This window comes from Oncorhynchus mykiss, chromosome 2 (assembly GCF_057628025.1).
Source record: "Oncorhynchus mykiss isolate SJ-2025 chromosome 2, ASM5762802v1, whole genome shotgun sequence".
Lineage (NCBI taxonomy): Eukaryota > Metazoa > Chordata > Actinopteri > Salmoniformes > Salmonidae > Oncorhynchus > Oncorhynchus mykiss.
The window spans coordinates 101,316,164-101,338,191 of NC_143023.1; the positions used below are offsets into that span (position 1 = coordinate 101,316,164).

Below are 22,028 nucleotides of genomic sequence, written 5' to 3' on the forward strand. Positions count from 1 at the left end.
GTCATTATCTTTCTTGTTTTATTTCATATTGTCAAGTGCGTCATTGTGTGACTAGGGAAACAGTACACATAGTATTTAATAAAGAACATATTCATTACATAACTGTTACTATTAAAAGGGGCAATCTGCAATTCAAACAATAACAAAGTGGCCACCCTGCCAGTGTTTTGGCAAAAAGCTGAAGAATGGGAGAAATGTAACCACTCTCAAGTTCATAGACAGGCCATGGATGTAAGAACTGACCGTCCATGATATCAAAATGACAGACTTATGTTTTGAGGCAATAGAGTTTTTGTTAACAATTATGTCGTTTACCAACAACGGAATTAAACAATCTTATATTCTTGGTTCTGATGGGCTACGACAGTTGAACTCAGTTGATTAGTCATTTATAAGTTATAGTCTTCAAAAAACAATGGGTATCATCAATTTAGAAGTCAAAATGACATGGAGCAGAGAGATGGGAGCTTGTTGCTGTTCTGTAAGGACATGGTGCAGAATGATGGGAGCTTGTGGGTGTTCTATAAGGACATGGTGCAGATAGATGGGAGCTTGTTGGTGTTCTATTAGGACATGGTACAGAGAGATGGGAGCTTGTTGGTGTTCTATTAGGACATGGTGCAGAGAGATGGGAGCTTGTTGGTGTTCTATTAGGACATGGTACAGAGAGATGGGAGCTTGTTGGTGTTCTATATAGACATGGTAGACATTCCTATGAATTTGGCTCTAGCATTTGAACCGTTTTGGCTATAAGCTATGATGACCCAATTCCTGAAAGCTGAAACTCTCTGGAAAGTGGATGTGCCTTCTGTTCTCCTCTATGGTGATCACAGGCCACGTTAGAAGGGAGTGTCACAATTAGCCCTGTCATAGCTCTTCTAAGGATAGCCTTTCTGATCTATTTCATCTTGTTCTTGTGACTGACTGGGTTCGAACCAGGTCTCCTGCATCTCATGTGCTTAGAATTAGAGGTTAGTAAGGCCCAGGTGAACAAGGAGACGGTTGTGGCTGTCTGTTTTGATGTGGAGAAAGCGTACGATATGATGTGGAAGGAGGGATTGCTAATCAAGCTTGGTTTTATGGGGGTAGTGTTACGGTGAGTGAATGAGGACCCAAAAGCGAACTAACTTAAACAGAGCTTCTTTAATAACCAAACATAGGTAGGCTCAGATAGACCGGCAGATTCCGACAGGACAGGACAAGGTTACAGCAAACATGACGATAGTCTGGCTCAGGCATGAAACACAACAAACAAGAATCCGACAAGGACAGGAACAAAAACAGAGAGAGATATAGGGGACTAATCAGAGGGAAAAAGGGAACAGGTGGGAAACGGGGTGACGAGGTAGTCAGGAGGAGACAAGGAACAGCTGGGGGAAAGCGGGGGAGAAAAGGTAACCTAATACGACCAGCAGAGGGAGACAGGGTGAAAGGAAAGGACAGAGACACAACATGACAATACATGACAGTACCCCCCCACTCACCGAGCGCCTCCTGGCGCACTCGAGGAGGAAACCTGGCGGCAACGGAGGAAATCCTCGATCAGCGCACGGTCCAGCACGTCCCGAGAGGGAACCCAACTCCTCTCCTCAGGACCGTACCCCTCCCAATCAACGAGGTACTGGTGACCACGGCCCCGAGGACGCATGTCCAAAATCCTGCGGACCCTGTAGATGGGTGCGCCCTCGACAAGGATGGGGGGGGGGGGGGAAGACGAGCGGGGGCGCGAAGAACGGGCTTAATACAGGAGACATGGAAGACCGGGTGGACGCGACGAAGGTATCGCGGAAGAAGAAGTCGAACTGCGACAGGATTAATGACCCGAGAAATACGGAACGGACCAATGAACCGCGGGGTCAACTTGCGAGAAGCCGTCTTAAGGGGAAGGTTCTGAGTGGAGAGCCAAACTCTCTGACCGCGACAATATCTAGGACTCTTAGTTCTACGCTTATTAGCAGCCCTCACAGTCTGCGTCCTATAACGGCAAAGTGCAGACCTGACCCTCTTCCAGGTGCGCTCGCAACGTTGGACAAAAGCCTGAGCGGAGGGGACGCTGGACTCGGCGAACTGAGATGAGAACAGCGGAGGCTGGTACCCGAGGCTACTCTGAAAAGGAGATAGCCCGGTCGCAGACGAAGGAAGCGAGTTGTGGGCGTATTCTGCCCAGGGGAGCTGTTCTGACCAAGACGCAGGGTTGCGAAAAGAAAGACTGCGTAAGATGCGACCAATAGTCTGATTGGCCCGTTCTGCTTGACCGTTAGACTGGGGGTGAAAGCCGGAAGAGAGACTGACGGAAGCCCCAATCAAACGGCAAAACTCCCTCCAAAATTGAGACGTGAATTGCGGACCTCTGTCCGAAACGACGTCTGACGGAAGGCCATGAATTCTGAAAACATTCTCGATGATGATTTGTGCCGTCTCTTTAGCAGAAGGAAGCTTAGCAAGGGGAATGAAATGAGCCGTCTTAGAGAACCTATCGACAACCGTAAGAATAACAGTCTTCCCCGCTGACGAAGGCAGTCCGGTGACAAAATCTAAGGCGATGTGAGACCACGGTCGAGAGGGAATGGGCAGCGACCTGAGACGGCCGGCAGGAGGGGAGTTACCGGACTTAGTCTGCGCGCAGACCGAACAAGCAGCCACGAAACGACGCGTGTCATGCTCCCGGGTGGGCCACCAAAAACGCTGGCGAATGGAAGCAAGCGTACCCCGAACGCCAGGGTGGCCGGCTAACTTGGCAGAGTGAGCCCACTGAAGAACGGCCAGACGAGTAGGAACGGGAACGAAAAGAAGGTTCCTAGGACAAGCGCGCGGCGACGGAGTGTGAGTGAGCGCTTGCTTTACCTGCCTCTCAATTCCCCAGACAGTCAACCCGACAACACGCCCCTCAGGGAGAATCCCCTCGGGGTCAGTGGAGGCTACTGAAGAACTGAAGAGACGAGATAAAGCATCAGGCTTGGTGTTCTTAGAGCCCAGACGATAAGAAATCACGAACTCGAAACGAGCGAAAAACAGCGCCCAACGCGCCTGACGCGCATTAAGTCGTTTGGCAGAACGGATGTACTCAAGGTTCCTATGGTCAGTCCAAACGACAAAAGGAACGGTCGCCCCCTCCAACCACTGTCGCCATTCGCCTAGGGCTAACCGGATGGCGAGCAGTTCGCGGTTTCCCACATCATAGTTACGTTCCGACGGGGACAGGCGATGAGAAAAATACGCGCATGGGTGGACCTTGTCGTCAGAGAGGGAGCGCTGAGAAAGAATGGCTCCCACGCCCACCTCTGACGCGTCAACCTCGACAACGAACTGTCTAGAGACGTCAGGTGTAACAAGGATAGGAGCGGATGTAAAACGATTCTTGAGGAGATCAAAAGCTCCCTGGGCGGAAACGGACCACTTAAAGCACGTCTTGACAGAAGTAAGGGCTGTGAGAGGAGCTGCCACCTGACCGAAATTACGGATGAAACAACGATAGAAGTTCGCGAAGCCGAGAAAGCGCTGCAGCTCGACGCGTGACTTAGGGGCGGGCCAATCAATGACAGCTTGGACCTTAGCGGGATCCATCTTAATGCCTTCAGCGGAAATAACAGAACCGAGAAATGTGACGGAGGAGGCATGAAAAGTGCACTTCTCAGCCTTCACAAAAAGACAATTCTCTAAAAGGCGCTGGAGGACACGTCGAACGTGCTGAAGATGAATCTGGAGTGACGGTGAAAAAATCAGGATATCGTCAAGGTAAACGAAAACAAAGATGTTCAGCATGTCTCTCAGGACATCATTGACTAATGCCTGAAAGACAGCTGGAGCGTTAGCGAGGCCGAAAGGAAGAACCCGGTATTCAAAGTGCCCTAACGGAGTGTTAAACGCCGTCTTCCACTCGTCCCCCTCCCTGATGCGCACGAGATGGTAAGCGTTACGAAGGTCCAACTTAGTGAAAAACCTGGCTCCCTGCAGGATCTCCAAGGCTGAAGACATAAGAGGAAGCTGATAACGATTCTTAACTGTTATGTCATTAAGCCCTCGATAATCTATGCAGGGGCGCAGAGACCCGTCCTTCTTCTTGACAAAAAAAAACCCCGCTCCGGCGGGAGAGGAGGAGGGGACTATGGTACCGGCGTCAAGAGCTACAGACAAATAATCCTCGAGAGCCTTACGTTCGGGAGCCGACAGAGAGTATAGTCTACCCCGGGGGGGAGTGGTTCCCGGAAGGAGATCAATACTACAATCATACGACCGGTGTGGAGGAAGAGAGGTGGCCCTGGACCGACTGAACACCGTGCGCAGATCGTGATATTCCTCCGGCACCCCTGTCAAATCACCAGGCTCCTCCTGTGAAGAAGAGACAGAGGAAACAGGAGGGATAGCAGACATTAAACATTTCACATGACAAGAGACATTCCAGGAGAGGATAGAATTACTAGACCAATTAATGGAAGGATTATGACAAACTAGCCAGGGATGGCCCAAAACAACAGGTGTAAAAGGTGAACGAAAAATCAAAAAAGAAATGGTTTCGCTATGATTACCAGAAACAGTGAGGGTTAAAGGTAGCGTCTCACGCTAAATCCTGGGGAGAGGACTACCATCCAGGGCGAACAAGGCCGTGGACTCCCTTAACTGTCTGAGAGGAATGTCATGTTCCCGAGCCCAGGTCTCGTCCATAAAACAGCCCTCCGCCCCAGAGTCTATTAAGGCACTGCAGGAAGCTGACGAACCGGTCCAGCGTAGATGGACCGACAAGGTAGTGCAGGATCTTGAAGGAGAGACAGGAGTAGTAGCGCTCACCAGTAGCCCTCCGCTTACTGATGAGCTCTGGCTTTTACTGGACATGAAGTGACAAAATGACCAGCAGAACCGCAATAGAGACAGAGGCGGTTGGTGATTCTCCGTTCCCTCTCCTTAGTCGAGATGCGGATACCTCCCAGCTGCATAGGCTCAGCTCCCGAGCCGGCAGAGGAAGATGGTAGTGATGCGGAGAGGGGGGCAACGGAGAACGCGAGCTCCTTTCCACGAGCTCGGTGACGAAGATCAACCCGTCGCTCAATGCGAATAGCGAGTTCAATCAAGGAATCCACGCTGGAAGGGACCTCCCGGGAGAGAATCTCATCCTTTACCTCTGCGCGGAGACCCTCCAGAAGACGAGCGAGCAAAGCCGGCTCGTTCCAGCCACTGGAGGCAGCAAGAGTGCGAAACTCAATAGAGTAGTCTGTTATGGATCGATTGCCTTGACATAGGGAAGACAGGGCCCTGGAAGCCTCCTCCCCAAAAACAGATCGATCAAAAACCCGTATCATCTCCTCCTTAAAGTCCTGATACTGGTTAGTACACTCAGCCCTTGCCTCCCAGATTGCCGTGCCCCACTCACGAGCCCGTCCAGTAAGGAGAGATATGACGTAGGCGACACGAGCAGTGCTCCTGGCGTAAGTGTTGGGCTGGAGAGAAAACACAATATCACACTGGGTGAGGAACGAGCGGCATTCAGTGGGCTCCCCAGAGTAACACGGCGGGTTATTGATTCTGGGCTCCGGAGATTCGAAAGCCCTGGAAGTGGCCGGTGGATCGAGGCGGAGATGGTGAACCTGTTCTGTGAGGTTGGAGACTTGGGTGGCCAGGGTCTCAACGGCATGTCGAGCAGCAGACAATTCCTGCTCGTGTCTGCCTAGCATCGCTCCCTGGATCTCGACGGCTGAGTGGAGAGGATCCGAAGTCGCTGGGTCCATTCTTGGTCGGATTCTTCTGTTACGGTGAGTGAATGAGGACCCAAAAGCGAACTAACTTAAACAGAGCTTCTTTAATAACCAAACATAGGTAGGCTCAGATAGACCGGCAGATTCCGACAGGACAGGACAAGGTTACAGCAAACATGACGATAGTCTGGCTCAGGCATGAAACACAACAAACAAGAATCCGACAAGGACAGGAACAAAAACAGAGAGAGATATAGGGGACTAATCAGAGGGAAAAAGGGAACAGGTGGGAAACGGGGTGACGAGGTAGTCAGGAGGAGACAAGGAACAGCTGGGGGAAAGCGGGGGAGAAAAGGTAACCTAATACGACCAGCAGAGGGAGACAGGGTGAAAGGAAAGGACAGAGACACAACATGACAATACATGACAGGTAGTTGGTAGAACGTACAACTGGATAAAGGACTTCCTGTTTTGAAGGTCTATCCAGGTGAGGGTGGTGAAGTCTATACCAGGTGGATACACTGCAGGGGAGCGTGATTGGCCTTCTTTAGTTTTTAATCATGAGCAGTGATATTTACTCTCAGGTACAGACGGATATTGGGAGGTGTTCATTTGCCTCAGATCCTCCAAAAGTCCTACAGCTGCACTGTTGAGAGCATCTTGACTGGCTGCATCACCGCTTGGTATGGCAACTGCTTGGCATCCGACCGCAAGGCGCTACAGAGGGTGGTGCGTACGGCCCAGTCCATCGCTGGTGTCGAGCTGCCTGCCATCCAGGACCTCTGTACCAGGTGGTGTTGGTGGTGTCAGAGGAAGACCCTAAAAATGGTCAAAGACTCCAGCCACACTAGTCATAGACTGTTCTCTCTGCTACCGTCTGGCAAGCGGTACCGATGCAATAAGCCCCAAGCCATAAGACTGATAAATAGTTTGTTGAATAGCTACCTGGACTATCTGCATTTACCCTTAATGAACTAATTATTTTGACTCATCATATACACTGCTGTTACTGTGTATTATCTATCCTGTTGCCTAGTCACTTTATCCTTACCTAGACAATATACAAAGTATGTGGACACCCCTTCAAATGAGTGGATTCAGCTATTTCAGCCACACCCGTTGCTGACAGGTGTATAAAATCGAGCACACAGCCATGCAATCTCCATAGACAAACATTGAAAGTTGAAACGGCCTTACTGAAAAGCTCAGTGACTTTTAACGTCATCACATGCCACCTTTCCAACAAGTCCGTTTATTAATGCATGGAATAGGTCATTGGACCGAACAGTGTGTGTACCTCAAAACCTCCTCTAACTGGCTGAGAAAGAGCGACAAATGCATTCAATATGGCACCACTTCTACCGAGAGACCTGAGTCCTGAGCCAGCAGCCTGTATGCAATCAGAGCTATTGACTGCTTTTCACTCACGTCTTTTCTTTCAGGAGTGTGACAGGAGTCCACGTGGAGTGAGCATGGGGAGAAATGTGTTCCAAACTTCTCTTATGTTGCTGGTATACTAGTTGATAAGTGGACAAGACATAATGGGTGGTAAAAGGTGGTGGCGGGTCGGGTGAGACATTGAAATTGGGACATTATCATGGGTCATCCACTTTGAACCGTAAAGCTATCTGAAGAAGACAAGTGAAGAAGAGTCCAGAAGATTGAGTGCCTGAAGGGGGGTTGGTCAACTGTGCCCAAAATTGCCTAAGACTTGTCTAAAATTGTTTACTTTGTAGTATCAGGTTGATTGTAGAGGTCTACACACTACATACAATTATAGTAATTTAGATTAAGAATGCCTTAGGATACTGATCTGTAATTATAATCACGATAAGAAAGTTAATACTAGAATTCTAGGATAATTATACTGTATGTTAATATGTTAATATAAATGTACATTCTACCAATGTCAAAGTGTGTTAAATTGAGGGTTTTGAGTGATATTACCAATTTTGAATCAATGAGCAATGTCATTCTACATTTTGGTTTGATAATTAATAGGGTTATGATTATGATTTCGAATCGGAATGATTTTGAAAACTGATGGATTGATTTGAGTTTAGTATGCTAATAACTCTTTGAGTGAAGCAATTCATGTATTATTGTCACGACTTCCGCCGAAGCCGGTCCCTCTCCTTGTTCGGGCGGCGTTCGGCGGTCCATTTGTTTTGTCTTTGTCTTACACACCTGGTTTCACCTGTTTAATATTTACCCCTCTGTTCCCCATGTTTGTTTGTGAGTGATTGTTCTTTGTAAATCGGTCTGTTATTGTGGGCTCGTAATATCTGCCTTGTATTTTTGTATTTTGAGTAAAGTACGTAGATTACTCATCTCTGCTGTCCTGCACCTGACTGTCTACAACAGCTACACACAGGACCCCATTACTATTATGGATTGATTGTGTAACGCGGAATGACGCTGTTGAGACGAAGCAGGTACGGGGAGTAAAACACATAATTATAACGGACAGAGGCGAGACAGGAACAGCGTCAAACAAATTCAAAAAAGACAAAAACAATACAATGCAGAGCTGGGGAACTGACAAATATAGGGGAGGACCTAACATGTGATAAGTGAGTCCAGGTGAGTAACCAATAACGCTGATGCGAGTGACGAGGGAGGGCAGGTGTGAGTGATGGATGGCAGGAGTGTGTGATGCAGGGTAATCTGGCGCCCTCCTGTAACGGTTTTCTAGGTGTGAAGGAGAGTCGGACCAAAATGCAGCGTGTAGATTGCGATCCATGTTTAATGAACAAACGTAAAACACGAATCAATAACAAACACTACAAAAACAAAGAACTTAACGAAAACCGAAACAGCCTATACTTGTGTAAACTAACACTGCGACAGGAACAACGACACATAGGACAATCACCCACAAAACACTCAAAGAATATGGCTGCCTAAATATGGTTCCCAATCAGAGACAACAATAAACACCTGCCTCTGATTGAGAACCACTCCAGACAGCCATAGACTTTGCTAGATCACCCCACTAGCTACAATCCCAATACACACACACCAAAACCCCAAGACAAAACACACCACAATGCAAAAACCCCATGCCACACCCTGGCCTGACCCAATACAGGAAGATAAACACAAAATACTTAGACCAGGGCATGACACCTCCTAATCTATTTGATCTGTAGGCATTGCCTTATGAATAGTGGAATCATGATGCTTGTCTTGGGTGCATGTTCACTGGGCACCAACGGAATACATTTTACTTAAACCAGAAGTCACTACCTGAATTTGTCCAACAAAATATGCTAATGTTAGTTTCTGGGATGGAAATAGTTATTTCCACCATGCTGATCCATTGGAGTGTGATAGATAACTAAAGCTTATTTTATTGAACTCCATTGTTGCATGCACTGCATTTGGCATTACGTATGTGCTTTTCACTGTCTATGAAGATATAGCTTTGAATCTCATAAACTGTACACATCTTTTGATTTTCTTCATGGGTTCGTGCAGGTGATTGTGTATCATGACCTCCCCAGACAAATTGGTAGAATGCTTAGAATATGTGTTGGAGGTTGAAATTGGAGGCAGTGCTGAGTTTCTTGGGAGGAGGCTGAGCCAGTGCTATAGCAGCCGGTCACGTGCAGGAATCCATGCTATGAGTAGTTGCTTTAATGCTTCTTGGTTTATGAAGAATGTATGCATTTTCTTCATGTGAATTAATGTTTTTAAATCTTGTCATTTTCTTTTAAGTTGAGAGGACTCTCAAAATTTGGGGAATGTGAATTATTAGTAACCTTGTGACCCATTCCATCCTTAGGATGGACATTGCTATAAAATGGGGAGATATAAATGCTGGGACTCAAATCTGCTCATTGAGTTCAGTGATCACCTTCACGAGTGATTACCGACCGGCTCCATTACTGCAGTAATAAATAATAAAGTTTGATTGTTTTAAAGAAATCTAAAAGTCTCTTCTTTTGATTACAATAATTCCACCACATGTCTCTACCTTGATCCTGTATCTCTCTGGTCCTGGACCATCCTCACTGTCTCCACTCTCAGTTGTTGTCCATAAATAAACACATATTTAGGTGAATATTAGCTACATCTTGAAATGAGACACATTCATGGAGATAGAATTGGCTAAACAAAAGATACATCTATGTTATTACTGTCAGTGAGAGGATCTCTGGAAATGACAGATAGGTAGCCAGTTTGTTGCATTCAATAACATGCGTTTATTGGGCATACACTGGTTAATTCAACATAGTTTTCACGTAATTTCAATGAAAGTACCCTGAACCAATGTTGAATAGATGTTGAATTAACGTGTGCCCAGTGGGTATCGTTCTTGTGACATTTTGACATCAATGTATAAGAATAGGTAATCAATGTTGCAGATTTCAGTGGCTAATCTGTGATCGCTACATATATTTCTGGACTTGTAAATTGATAATACCTATTGATTCTTGAAGAATATAACATATAAATGCCTAATGAGCTGAGTTCAACTGTCGTAGCCCATCACAACCCAGAATATAAGATTGTTTTACTCCATTGAATGAAAACAACAAAATTGTTAAACACCATAGCCTCAAAACATGATTAAAACTGTCATTTTGATATCATGGACGGTCACTTACATCCATGGCCTGTCAATGAACTTGAGAGTGGTTACATTTCTCCAGCCCCATTCTTCAGCTTTTTGCCAAAACACTGGCAGGGTGGCCACTTCGTTATCATTTGAATTGCAGATTGCCCCTTTAATAGTAACAGTTATGTAATGAATATGTTCTTTATTAAACACGGTGCACTTTTTACCTAGTGTGGGAGCAAGCGGTACATATAGGAACAAACATAATACTGTAGAGCAAAGGGGTACATTAGACCACAGGCGGAAGAGGACACACTTAGAGTGCATTGGCCATTCTGGTAAAAACAGGAAACCAAGAAATAACAGACCAAAGCCATAAAATGACCAAAGCCATAAAATGCATAAATGTTAACGGTATAATGCATTGTATATTGTATTGACAGGAAACCAAAGCAAGGCCATGAGTGCATAGGACAGCTGGACATACCGAGGTCAGAGGGACACACAAAGGAGGGTGTCAGCCAAATGACCAACAGATGGACTATAGACATAGTACATATATCATACATAGGTCACGAAAGGGTCCAGCCACCATTATAATCTAATCATAATCTAATCAAGAGAGGATATAGGCGTTATTAGGCATGAACAAATAGGAAGCCTGGACTGAAAGATAATGGTGGCCGATGACCTGAGGGAAGTAACTTCATTAGCATACATTAAAGGGACATTTTGACATTTGCCGTATGGTTAGTGAGAAAGTCCATGTTGCAAATGTACGGTCCCTTACTAGAGACGTCCGAGAACGTTTCTAAAATGTGCGGTCGGGCCGTGCGGCAGGGCCGGACCTACCGGGAAGTCATCAAACAAACTTTCTCGGACATTCGGTTTCCGTTTTATAAAATAATCAAATTTTGGTCATTTTTCCGCTGTGCCGGTAAATCCCACAAGAGGGCATAAGCAATCATATTGCAAATGTACAAAACATCACGAATCACGACGTGGCCTTATCTCCAAAACGGAAAAGATTTAGAAGCCGAAACTTGGTGAGCGTAGCTTTGGCATAATGGGCAGTTGGCCCCGAACAAGATGGCATCTAGGCCTCAACGGTTTTTGAGTTATGGCCATTTTTCTGGGATTAAAGGTCCAAAATGAAAATAGAGAAATCATTTTTCCACTTCACGTCAAAGTCAAGGAGCCTCCGGTGTCAATAACAAACAGCCATTTATCTATCGTCATTTAAGAGAAATCGTACAATGTCAAATTGGTGATGTTCAAAAATAGGTGTTTTTTTAAAAACAGTTACAGATCCAGTTGCAGGGTGTTCATACGAATCTTTTTAAAGTGTGCTGCGGAGCTCTGCGAGATTTCTGTGATTTTCTATGATTTTTTGAAATAACACACACTCACTAAACCCTCAGTAAATAACTCAGTTCTTAACGTAAAGACTTATAACTCAGGATTCTGTAAAAGCATACCCCAATCAGGATATGAGTTTATTTATAGCTTCCTGTGTTTCCAAGGGTTAAAAAGGTTAGATCTTTTCAAAACTTCATATGTGTGATTAGGCAACCCCCATGAACTGTAAGTCAGTCATTTCTCCCAACAGATGTCAAAGAAAAGCTCTCTCTCACACACACACACAGACACACACACACAGCAAGGATGGAGTGACAAAGTACGGTGCTTAAAGACACAGAGAGCAGGCAATGGCATTACCATAACCCCTAGAACGTGCCGAGTTCAACAAGATATCCCGCTTGACCGTAGCTCGCTCGGTCTAAGCGCAGCGACCATTAGAAGAGTAGGCCCAAAATGAAGCCTGCCCCACAACGTCATTTGCTTTTGGGTGACAGTGAGAGAACCGTTAGGGTGAGAAGCACATTTCGACCTCAGGTACGTTCCTAAGGTCCTCTCGATCCGTGCAAGCCTAACCTTGACCGTGTGGCATTAACCCTTAACTTCTTGCGTCGAGCAATCCCGTATCCGGGAGCGTAATCATAGCCTCAAGCTCATTACCATAACGCAACGTTAACTATTCATGAAAATCGCAAATGAAATGAAAGAAATATATTCACTCACAAGCCTTTTGTTAACAACACTGTCATCTCAGATTTTCAAAATATGCTTTTCAACCATAGCTACACAAGCATTTGTGTAAGAGTATTGATAGCTAGCATAGCATTAAGCCTAGCATTCACCAGGCAACATTTTCACAAATGCACGTGCATTTGCAATATGATTCAACAGTCCCCAAACATCACCAAATGGACATGATGAAGTCAACACAACGAGAGATGGAAAGGAACAACTATCACTGCCCGGCCATCCTGAGTTCATCAGGCTAGTCAATTTTGCATTTCTGTAGTATTTTTGAGCATGTCAAATTTCTTATGGCATTTGGCCCCAAAAAGAGTGACTTTTGACTTTGACTTTTGACTTCCTATGAAATCATATTGCAAATGGACAAAACATATGTCTTATGCACAAGTTAAAAAATAAATACAAATTATGATAATAAAATACGACTAAAGTATGTTGATACAGTTCTTATACGATTGTAATTGACACAAAATTGGAAAGAATTTCGAAAAACGGCCCAGAAAGCACTTTTTTAAGGGTGTGTGAAGTTTTTTATAAAATGTTGCTATTTTTGACTTTTGACTTCCTATGAAATCATATTGCAAATGGACAAAACATATCCCTTATGCGCAAGTTATTTTTATTTTTTTAATTATGATAATAAAATTGGACAAAAGTATATTCATACAGTTCTTACACATGTGTAATTGACAAAAAAATCGAAAGAATTTCTAAAAACGGTCCAGAAATCACTTTTTTAAGGGGTTGCTAGGTTATGGGAAAAAAATGCACTTTTTAAATTTTTTTCTTTTGGATGTTGACTTGGGTTGCATTTGCAATATGAAAAACCACGGTGGAGCGCGCTCACCACCTGTTGGATTTTCAAAGTGTTACACCTGGCATTTGCCATATGGCATTTGCAATCAACTTTACACGAATCAACGCCGAATTGGGTGGTATTGGACCCCTTGTATATGGTTTGTCTTTCTGTGACAGGCAGGGTAATACATTAAGGGGAGGCACTCTTAACTATCGCTAGACAATGACCTCCCATTCATTTTTGTCCATTTCAGGGGGGAGTTCCCTTACATATGGAAGGGACTCATATACTGTGTGTGTATAAATACAGAGCCAATGCTCTGGAAAAGTGTGTGTTCCGCGGACCATCTAGGCTTCTGATATGTTTGTATTAAAAGCCTATATTGAATTCACAATTCACAAGAATTCACAATAATTTACAAGAATTCACAAGAATTCACAATTCACAAGTTCTTGTAAGTGTTATAGTTTGTAACGATTCTCCCCGACACTAGTCACACATTGACGCACTTGACAATATGAAATAAAACGAAGAAAGATAATGACTTCATGCTTCTTCATCAGTTTAATAGGTTTGCATAATGTCTATGATAGTGTAGAGAGAAAGAACATGCAGTTCATGAAAGTAGTCTATATGATAATGAGACAGACCCTATTGGTTCCCTTTAGATACAACTATTGAATATTCCATGCAGGTAAATAAGAACACTTCAAAATACTTAATTCATCAAGGCCTAATCTAAGTGGTTGTTCTTGTCACACTCAGAGTCATGGCAGCCACACTTATCAATGTAAATGTAGGACTGCATGATCTTCTTCCCATCAGGGCAGACCATCTCCACCTTCCTCTCACTGGTAGACATCTCTTGACAGCAGGAGCAGGAGTGCATCAGGGTGTTTTTCTCTGCAGAGTATCTAGCAAACAGGACACACAAACAACACTGTTAGAAACAGTACCACATTTATTCTGCCATAGGTCAACTTCCATTGAATTCTTACCCTTCAATTCAATTCCCCACTTACAAATTTCTGCAAGACCCAAATGCATGTTGCGTTTGTTTCTGTGTGCTTTTTCGGCGTGTGTGTGTTCTTATTTAGAATTTGTATTCACATAGAAGACGTTCCACAGGATCCCGCAGGCTGACATTTCCACCGGCACAGAGGACCTGCAGTTATTCACCTCTAGGTAGGTGGTGGTGTTCTTCACATCACAGTGACTGATTAAAGTGCCTGTGGAGGTAGACAGAGTTAAGGAGGACATTTAAAAGTGGTGAGTTTCCCCCTTACTATAACTCAACATTGATTTATTGAGTCATAAGAGGTTATGTTCATAAGAGGTTATGTTCAGAAGAGGTCAGGTTCATAAGAGGTTATGTTCATAATAGGTTATGTTCATAAGAGGTCATGTACATAAGAGGTCAGGTTCATAAGAGGTTATGTTCATAAGTGGTCAGGTTCATAAGAGGTCATGTTCATAAGAGGTCATGTTCATAAGAGGTCATGTTCATAAGAGGTCAGTTTCATAAGAGGTCAGGTTCATAAGAGGTCAAGTTCATAAGAGGTCAGGTTCATAAGAAGTTATGTTCATAAGAGGTTAAGATATGGAATGACCTTGGTCGTTACCCCCTTGACTTGTTTTCTTTTTTCATTCAACTTTTTCACTCCGGAAGCTTTATCTGGACATGGTTCGTCAGGACTTCCAACAGCCGAAGATAAGTAGTAACATTAACACGATGCCTTCTAATTGCAGTCGCTGTGCTCATAATGTACAGGAGAACGATCGCCTGGTGAGGATGTGCTGCAAGTTTGTGACACCAGTAAGTACAGATAGTAACGTAAGTATAAATCCCCTCGCACGGTCCCCGCAGCCGGGCTTTCTCATGGCTTCTGGAGGCAATTGCTGTAGGAATGCTCAACTGGTGTCGCTCCATCAGCCGACAGAAACTTTCAACCGGTTTTCCCCATTAACCTCTAGCGTCGAGCAATCCCGTATCCGGGAGCGTAATTATAGCCTCAAGCTCATTACCATAACGCAACGTTAACTATTCATGAAAATCGCAAATGAAATGAAATAAATATATTGGCTCACAAGCTTAGCCTTTTGTTAACAACCCTGTCATCCCAGATTTTCAAAATACGCTTTTCAATCATAGCTACACAAGCATTTGTGTAAGAGTATTGATAGCTAGCATAGCATTAAGCCTAGCATTCAGCAGGCAACATTTTCACAAAAACAAGAAAAGCATAAAAAAAAAATAATTTACCTTTGAAGAACTTCGGATGTTTTCAATGAGGAGACTCAGTTTTTCCAAAAAGATTACTTGTGTAGGAGAAATCGCTCCGTTTTGTTCATCACGTTTGGCTAAGAAAAAAATCCAAAAATGCAGTCTCTACAACGCCAAACTTTTTACCAAATGAACTCCATAATATCGACAGAAACATGGCAAACTTTGTTTAGAATCAATCCTCAAGGTGTTTTTCACATATCTATTCGATGATCAATCATTCGTGGCAGCTGTGTTTCTCCTCGAAGCAAACGAAAAATACACGCAGCTGGCGATTACGCAATAATTGCAACGGAGGACACCAAGCGGCCACCTGGTAGATGTAGTCTCCTAAGGTCAATCTTCCAATGATTTGCCTACAAATACTGCTATAATAATGCTGTCGACACCTTGGGGAAACGGCAGAAAGTCTAAGCTCATTCGTGACCCATACACAGCCATATAAGGAGACATTGGAACACAGCGCATTCAAAATCTGTGGCATTTCCTGTATGAAATTTCATCTTGGTTTCGCCTGTAGCATTAGTTCTGTGGCACTCACAGACAATATCTTTGCAGTTTTGGAAACGTCAGAGTGTTTTCCTTCCAAAGCTGTCAATTATATGCATAGTCGAGCATCTTTTCATCACAAAATATCTTGTTTAAAACGGGAACGTTTTTTTATCTATAAATTAAAAGAGCGCCCCCTATATCCAATAAGTTTTTAAGCAAGGGGTCGGAGTCTGAGGCCGAGCATCTCTGGTCTCTACTCCTCCCGTTACGGGGTCTGAGACACCGAAGCCTCACACCAATATCTCTGACAAATTGAAAACCCTAGTCATTACAGACTCCATTATTAGACTTAAAACGAATCATCCAGCGATCATGCACAGTTTACCAGGGGCAGGGCTACCAACGTGAAGGCTAATCTGAAGATGGTGCTGGCTAAAGCTAAAACTGGCGAGTGTAGAGAATATAGAGATATTGTTATCCACCTCGGCACCAACGATGTTAGGATGAAACAGTCAGAGGTCACCAAGCGCAACATAGCTTCAGCGTGTAAATCAGCTAGAAAGATGTGTCGGCATCGAGTAATTGTCTCTGGCCCTCTCCCAGTTAGGGGGAGTGATGAGCTCTACAGCAGTCTCACAACTCAATCGCTGGTTGAAAACTGTTTTCTGCCCCTCCCAAAAGATATAATTTGTAGATAATTGGCCCTCTTTCTGGGACTCACTCACAAACAGGACCAGGCCTGGCCTGCTGAGGAGTGACAGACTCCATCCTAGCTGGAGGGGTGCTCTCATCTTATCTTCCAACATAGACAGGGCTCTAACTCCTCTAGCTCCACAATGGAATAGGGTGTAGGCCAGGCAGCAGGCTGTTAGCCAGCCTGCCAGCATAGTGGAGTCTGCCACTAGCACAGTCAGTGTAGTCAGCTCAGCTATCGTGTCTGTGCCTCAATCTAGGACCGTGTCTGTGCCTCAATCTAGGTTGAGCAAAACTAAACATGGCGGTGTTCGCCTTAGCAATCTCATTAGACTAAAGACCTCTTCCATTCAAGACAGCAGCATACCACCCTGCATACCACTCCTGGCTTGCTTCTGAAGCTAAGCAGGGTTGGTCCTGGATGGGAGACCAGATGTTGCTGGAAGTGGTGTTGGAGGGCCAGTAGGAGGCACTCTTTCCTCTGGTTTAAAACTAATATAGTGATTGGGGACACAGTCCTCTGTAGGGTGCTGTCTTTTGGATGGGATGTTTAACTGTGATCCTGACTCTCTGAGGTCATTAAAGATCCCATGGCACTTATTGTAAGAGTAGGGGTGTTAACCCTGGTGTCCTGGCTAAATTCCCAATCTGGCCCACAAATCATCATGGTCACCTAATAATCCCCAGTTTACAATTGGCTCATTCATCCCCCTCCTCTCCCCTGTAACTATTCCCCAGGTTGTTGCTGCAAATGAGAATGTGTTCTCAGTCAACTTACCTGGTACAATAACGGATAAATAATTCCTGCAATTATTAAAAGAGATTGTGATAGCGCACATCTCAAAATAGGGCTACTTAATGTCAGATCCTTCACTTCAAAGGCAGTTCCAGTCAATGAACTTATCACTGATCATAACCTTGATGTGATTGGCCTGACTGAAACATGGCTTAAGCCTGATGAATTTACTGTGTTAAATGAGGCCTTTCCTTCTGGTTACACTAATGACCATATCCCACGCAAAGACTGAGGTGTTGCTAACATTTACGATAGCAAATTTCGATTTACAAAAAATTTAAATTATGTTTTCGTCTTTTGAGCTTCTAGTCGTGAAATCTATGCAGCCTACTCAATCACTTTTATAGCTACTGTTTACAGACCTCCTTGGCCATATACAGCGTTCCTCACTAAGTTCCCTGAATTCCTATCGAACCTTGTAGTCATAGCAGATAATATTCAAATGTTTGGTGATTTTAATATTCAGATGGAAAAGTCCACACACCCACTACAAAAAGGCTTTCGGAGCCATGATCGACTCAGTGGGTTTTGTCCAACATGTCTCTGGACCCACTCACTGTCACAGTCATACTCTGGACCTAGTTTTGTCCCATGGAATAAATGTTGTGGATCTTAATGTTTTTCCTCATAATCCTGGACTATCGGACCACCATTTTATTACGTTTGCAATCGCAACAAATAATCTGCTGAGACCCCAACCAAGGAACATCAAAAGTCATGCTATAAATTCTCAGACAACCCAAAGATTCCTTGATGCCCTTCCAGACTCCCTCTGCATACCCAAGGACGTCAGAGGAGAAAAATCAGTTAACCACCTAACTGAGGAACTCAATTTGCGCAATACCCTACATGCAGTTACACCCCTAAAAACTAAAAACATTTGTCATAAGAAACTAGCTCCCTGCTATATACAAAATACCCGAGCTCTGAAGCAAGCTTCCAGAAAATTGGAACGGAAATGGCGCAACACCAAACTGGAAGTCTTCCGACTAGCTTGGAAAGACAGTACCGTGCAGTATCGAAGAGCCCTTACTGCTGCTCGATCATCCTATTTTTCCAACTTAATTGAGGGAAATAAGAACAATCCAAAATGTATTTTTGATACTGTCACAAAGCTAACTAAAAAACAGCATTCCCCAAGAGAGGATGGCTATCACTTCAGCAGTAATAAATTCATGACTTTCTTTGAGGAAAAGATCATGATCATTAGAAAGGAAATGACGGACTCCTCTTTAAATCTGCATATTCCTCCAAAGCTCAGTTGTCCTGAGTCTGCACAACACGGCCAGGACCTAGGATCAAGAGAGACACTCAAGTTTTTTAGTAATATATCTCTTGACACAATGATGAAAATAATCATGGCCTCTAAACCCTCAAGCTGCATACTGGACCCTACTACTACTACTGAAAGAGCTGCTCCCTGTTCTTGGCCCTACTATGTTGAACATAATAAACGTCTCTCTATCCAAAAAAAGTGGCAGTAATAAAGCCTCTCTTGAAAAAGCCAAACCTTGACCCAGAAAATACAAAACAATATCGGCCTATATCGAATCTTCCATTCTTCTCAAACATTTTAGAAAAGGCTGTTGCACAGGAACTCACTTCCTTCCAGAAGACAAACAATGTATCTGAAATGCTTCAGTCTGGTTTTAGACCCCATCACTGCACTTGTGAAGGTGGTAAATTACCTTTTAATGGCTTCAGACCATCTGCATCTGTCCTCGTGCTCATAGACCTTAGTGCTGCTTTTGATACCATCGATCCCCACATTCTTTTGGAGAGATTGAAAACCCAAATTGGTCTACACGGACAAGTTCTGGCCTGGTTTAGATCTTATCTGTCGGAAATATATCAGTTTGTCTCTGTGAATGGTTTGTCCTCTGACAAATCAACTGAACATTTCGGTGGTCCTCAAGGTTCCGTTTTAGGACCACTATTGTTTTCACTATATATTTTACCTCTTGGGGATGTCATTGAAAAACACAATGTTAACTTTCACTGCTATGCGGATGACACACAGCTGTACATTTCAATGAAACATGGTGAAGACCCAACAATGCCCTCACTAGAAGCCTGTGTTTCAGACATAAGGAAGTGGATGGCTGCAAACTTTCTACTTTTAAACTCGGACAAAACAGAGATGCTTGTTCTAGGTCCCGAGAAACAAAGAGATCTTCTGTTGAATCTGACAATCAATCTTAATGGTTGTACAGTCGTCTCAAATAAAACTGTGAAGGACCTCTGCGTTACTCTGGACACTGATCTCTCTTTTGAAGAACATATCAAGACTGTTTCAAAGACAGCTTTTCTCCATCTACGTAACAATGTAAAAATCTAAAACTTTCTGTCCAAAAATGATGCAGAAAAAGGTATCCATGCTTTTGGTATCCATGCTCTTCTAGGTTAGACTACTGCAATGCTCTACTTTGTTAAGGCAACGACCGATTTCAAGGTTTTACTGCTAACCTACAAAGCATTACATGGGCTTGCTCCTACCTATCTTTCCGGTTTGGTAGTGCCGTACATACCTATACGTACGCTACGGTCACAAGATGCAGGCTTCCTAATTGGCCCTAGAATTTCTAAGCAAACAGCTGGTGGCAGGGCTTTCTCCTATAGAGCTCAATTTTTATGGAATGGTCTGCCTACCCATGTGAGAGACGCAGACTCGGTCTTTACTGAAGACTCATCTCTTCAGTAGGTCATATGATTGAGTGTAGTCTGGCCCAGGATTGTGAAGGTGAACGGAAAGGCTCTGGAGCAACGAAACGCCCTTGCTGTCTCTGCCTGGCCGGTTTCCCTCTCTCAAATGGGATTCTCTGCCTCTAACCCTATTACAGGGGCTGAGTCACTGGCTTACTGGTGCTCTTCCATGCCGTCCCTAGGAGGGGTGCGTCACTTGAGTGGGTTGAGTCACTGACGTGATCTTCCTGTCTTTGCCCCCCCCCCTCTTCGGTTGTGCCGTGGCGGAGATATTTGTGGGCAAAACACGGCCTTGTCTCAGGATGGTAAGTTGGTGGTTGACGATATCCCTCTAGTGGTGTGGGGGCTGTGCTTTGGCAAAGTGGGGGCGGTTATATCCTGCCTTTTTGGCCCTGTCCGAGGGTATCATCGGATGGGGCCACAGTGTCTCCTGACCCCTCCTGTCTCAGCCTTCAGTATTTATGCTGGAGTAGTTTATGTGTCGGGGGGCTAGGGTCAGTCTGTTATATCTGGAGTACTTTTCCTGTCTTATCCGGTGTCCTGTGTGAATTTAAGTATGCTCTCTCTAATTCTCCATCTCTTTCTCTCTTTCTTTCTCTCTCTAGGAGGACCTGAGCCCTATGACCATGCCTCAGGACTACCTGACATGATGACTCCTTGCTGTCCCCAGTCCACCTGGCCGTGCTGCTGCTCCAGTTTCAACTGTTCTGCCTGCGGCTATGGAACACTGACCTGTTCACCGGACGTGCTACCTGTCCCCGACCTGCTGTTTTCAACTCTCTAGAGACAGCAGGAGTGGTAAAGATACTCTTCATGATTGGCCATGAAAAGCCAACTGACATTTACTCCTGAGGTGCTGACTTGTTGCACCCTCGACAACTACTGTGATTATTATTATTTGACCATGCTGGTCATTTATGAACATTATAATCTCCACCCGGCACAGCCAGAAGAGGACTGGCCAACCTTCATAGCCTGGTTCCTCTCTAGGTTTCTTCCTAGGTTTTGGCCATTCTAGGCAATTTTTGCTTGCTGTTTGGGGTTTTAGGCTGGGTTTCTGTACAGCACTTTGAGATATCAGCTGATGTAAGAAGGGCTATATAAATTCATTTGATTTGATTTGATAAGAGGTTATGTTCATAAGAGGTCAGGTTCATAAGAGGTCATGTTTGACTAGTAGATCTGATGTATAAACAATAAATACAACTTTGCACAAATCATTAAGATTTAGAAATGAATCATTATATTGTTTTAACTTACAGGTTGTGCAACATCCATTTGCATCAGTTTTCTCAGTTCCCTGTCAAAAAGAATAGTGTACAGCTCAATTTGGATATGACTAGTTACAGTCTAATGAGCTAGAGAACACAGTATAGATGTTATAATAGATAACTATGACCATCTATGAATATGTTACTCGGGTGTAAATTCAATATAACCTACAAGTTACTATCAAATGAAGCAAGCAGTATATTTAGGTATAGTTACTTTACTTCAAACAAACACATTCAACCAGTTTCCTCATCTACTTACAGGGACACAGTCCTCTGGACGGAACACTGGGCATTTCAATTTGGATTCCACAACGATGAACTGGCTGTTTGTCTTTGTGCATTCATACTTCACACAGCGGTCACTAGGGGGCGACCAAAACTCCCCAAGCTGTCAAGTAGCAAAAAAATAAATGTTGGTAATTTAATACTGTACGTTATAAAAACTTCAATATATAAGCGTTGATAAATCATTTATAAACCTTTTAGAAATATGTACATCATTATTTGAAAATGTAAACAAACATTACAATTCTTAAGCATTTACACCTTTAACATTTATGATCATTTATGAACATTTGTAAGCATTTATATGTTCTCATTAGGACATCAATATTTAGGTTTATTTTATGCAAA

General features: G+C 44.0%; 1 pseudogene across 1 annotated transcript; it reads right to left on the minus strand.

Moving 5' to 3' along the window:
• Positions 1-13,700: 13,700 nt before the first annotated feature.
• Positions 13,701-21,786, minus strand: LOC149985323 (intestinal mucin-like protein; annotated as a pseudogene). Its single transcript, XR_016490550.1, has 4 exons — positions 21,655-21,786; positions 21,382-21,421; positions 14,264-14,382; positions 13,701-14,067 (listed from the first exon to the last, which is right to left on the minus strand). The product of XR_016490550.1 is annotated as an intestinal mucin-like protein (transcript).
• Between the last annotated feature and the right edge of the window lie 242 nt (positions 21,787-22,028).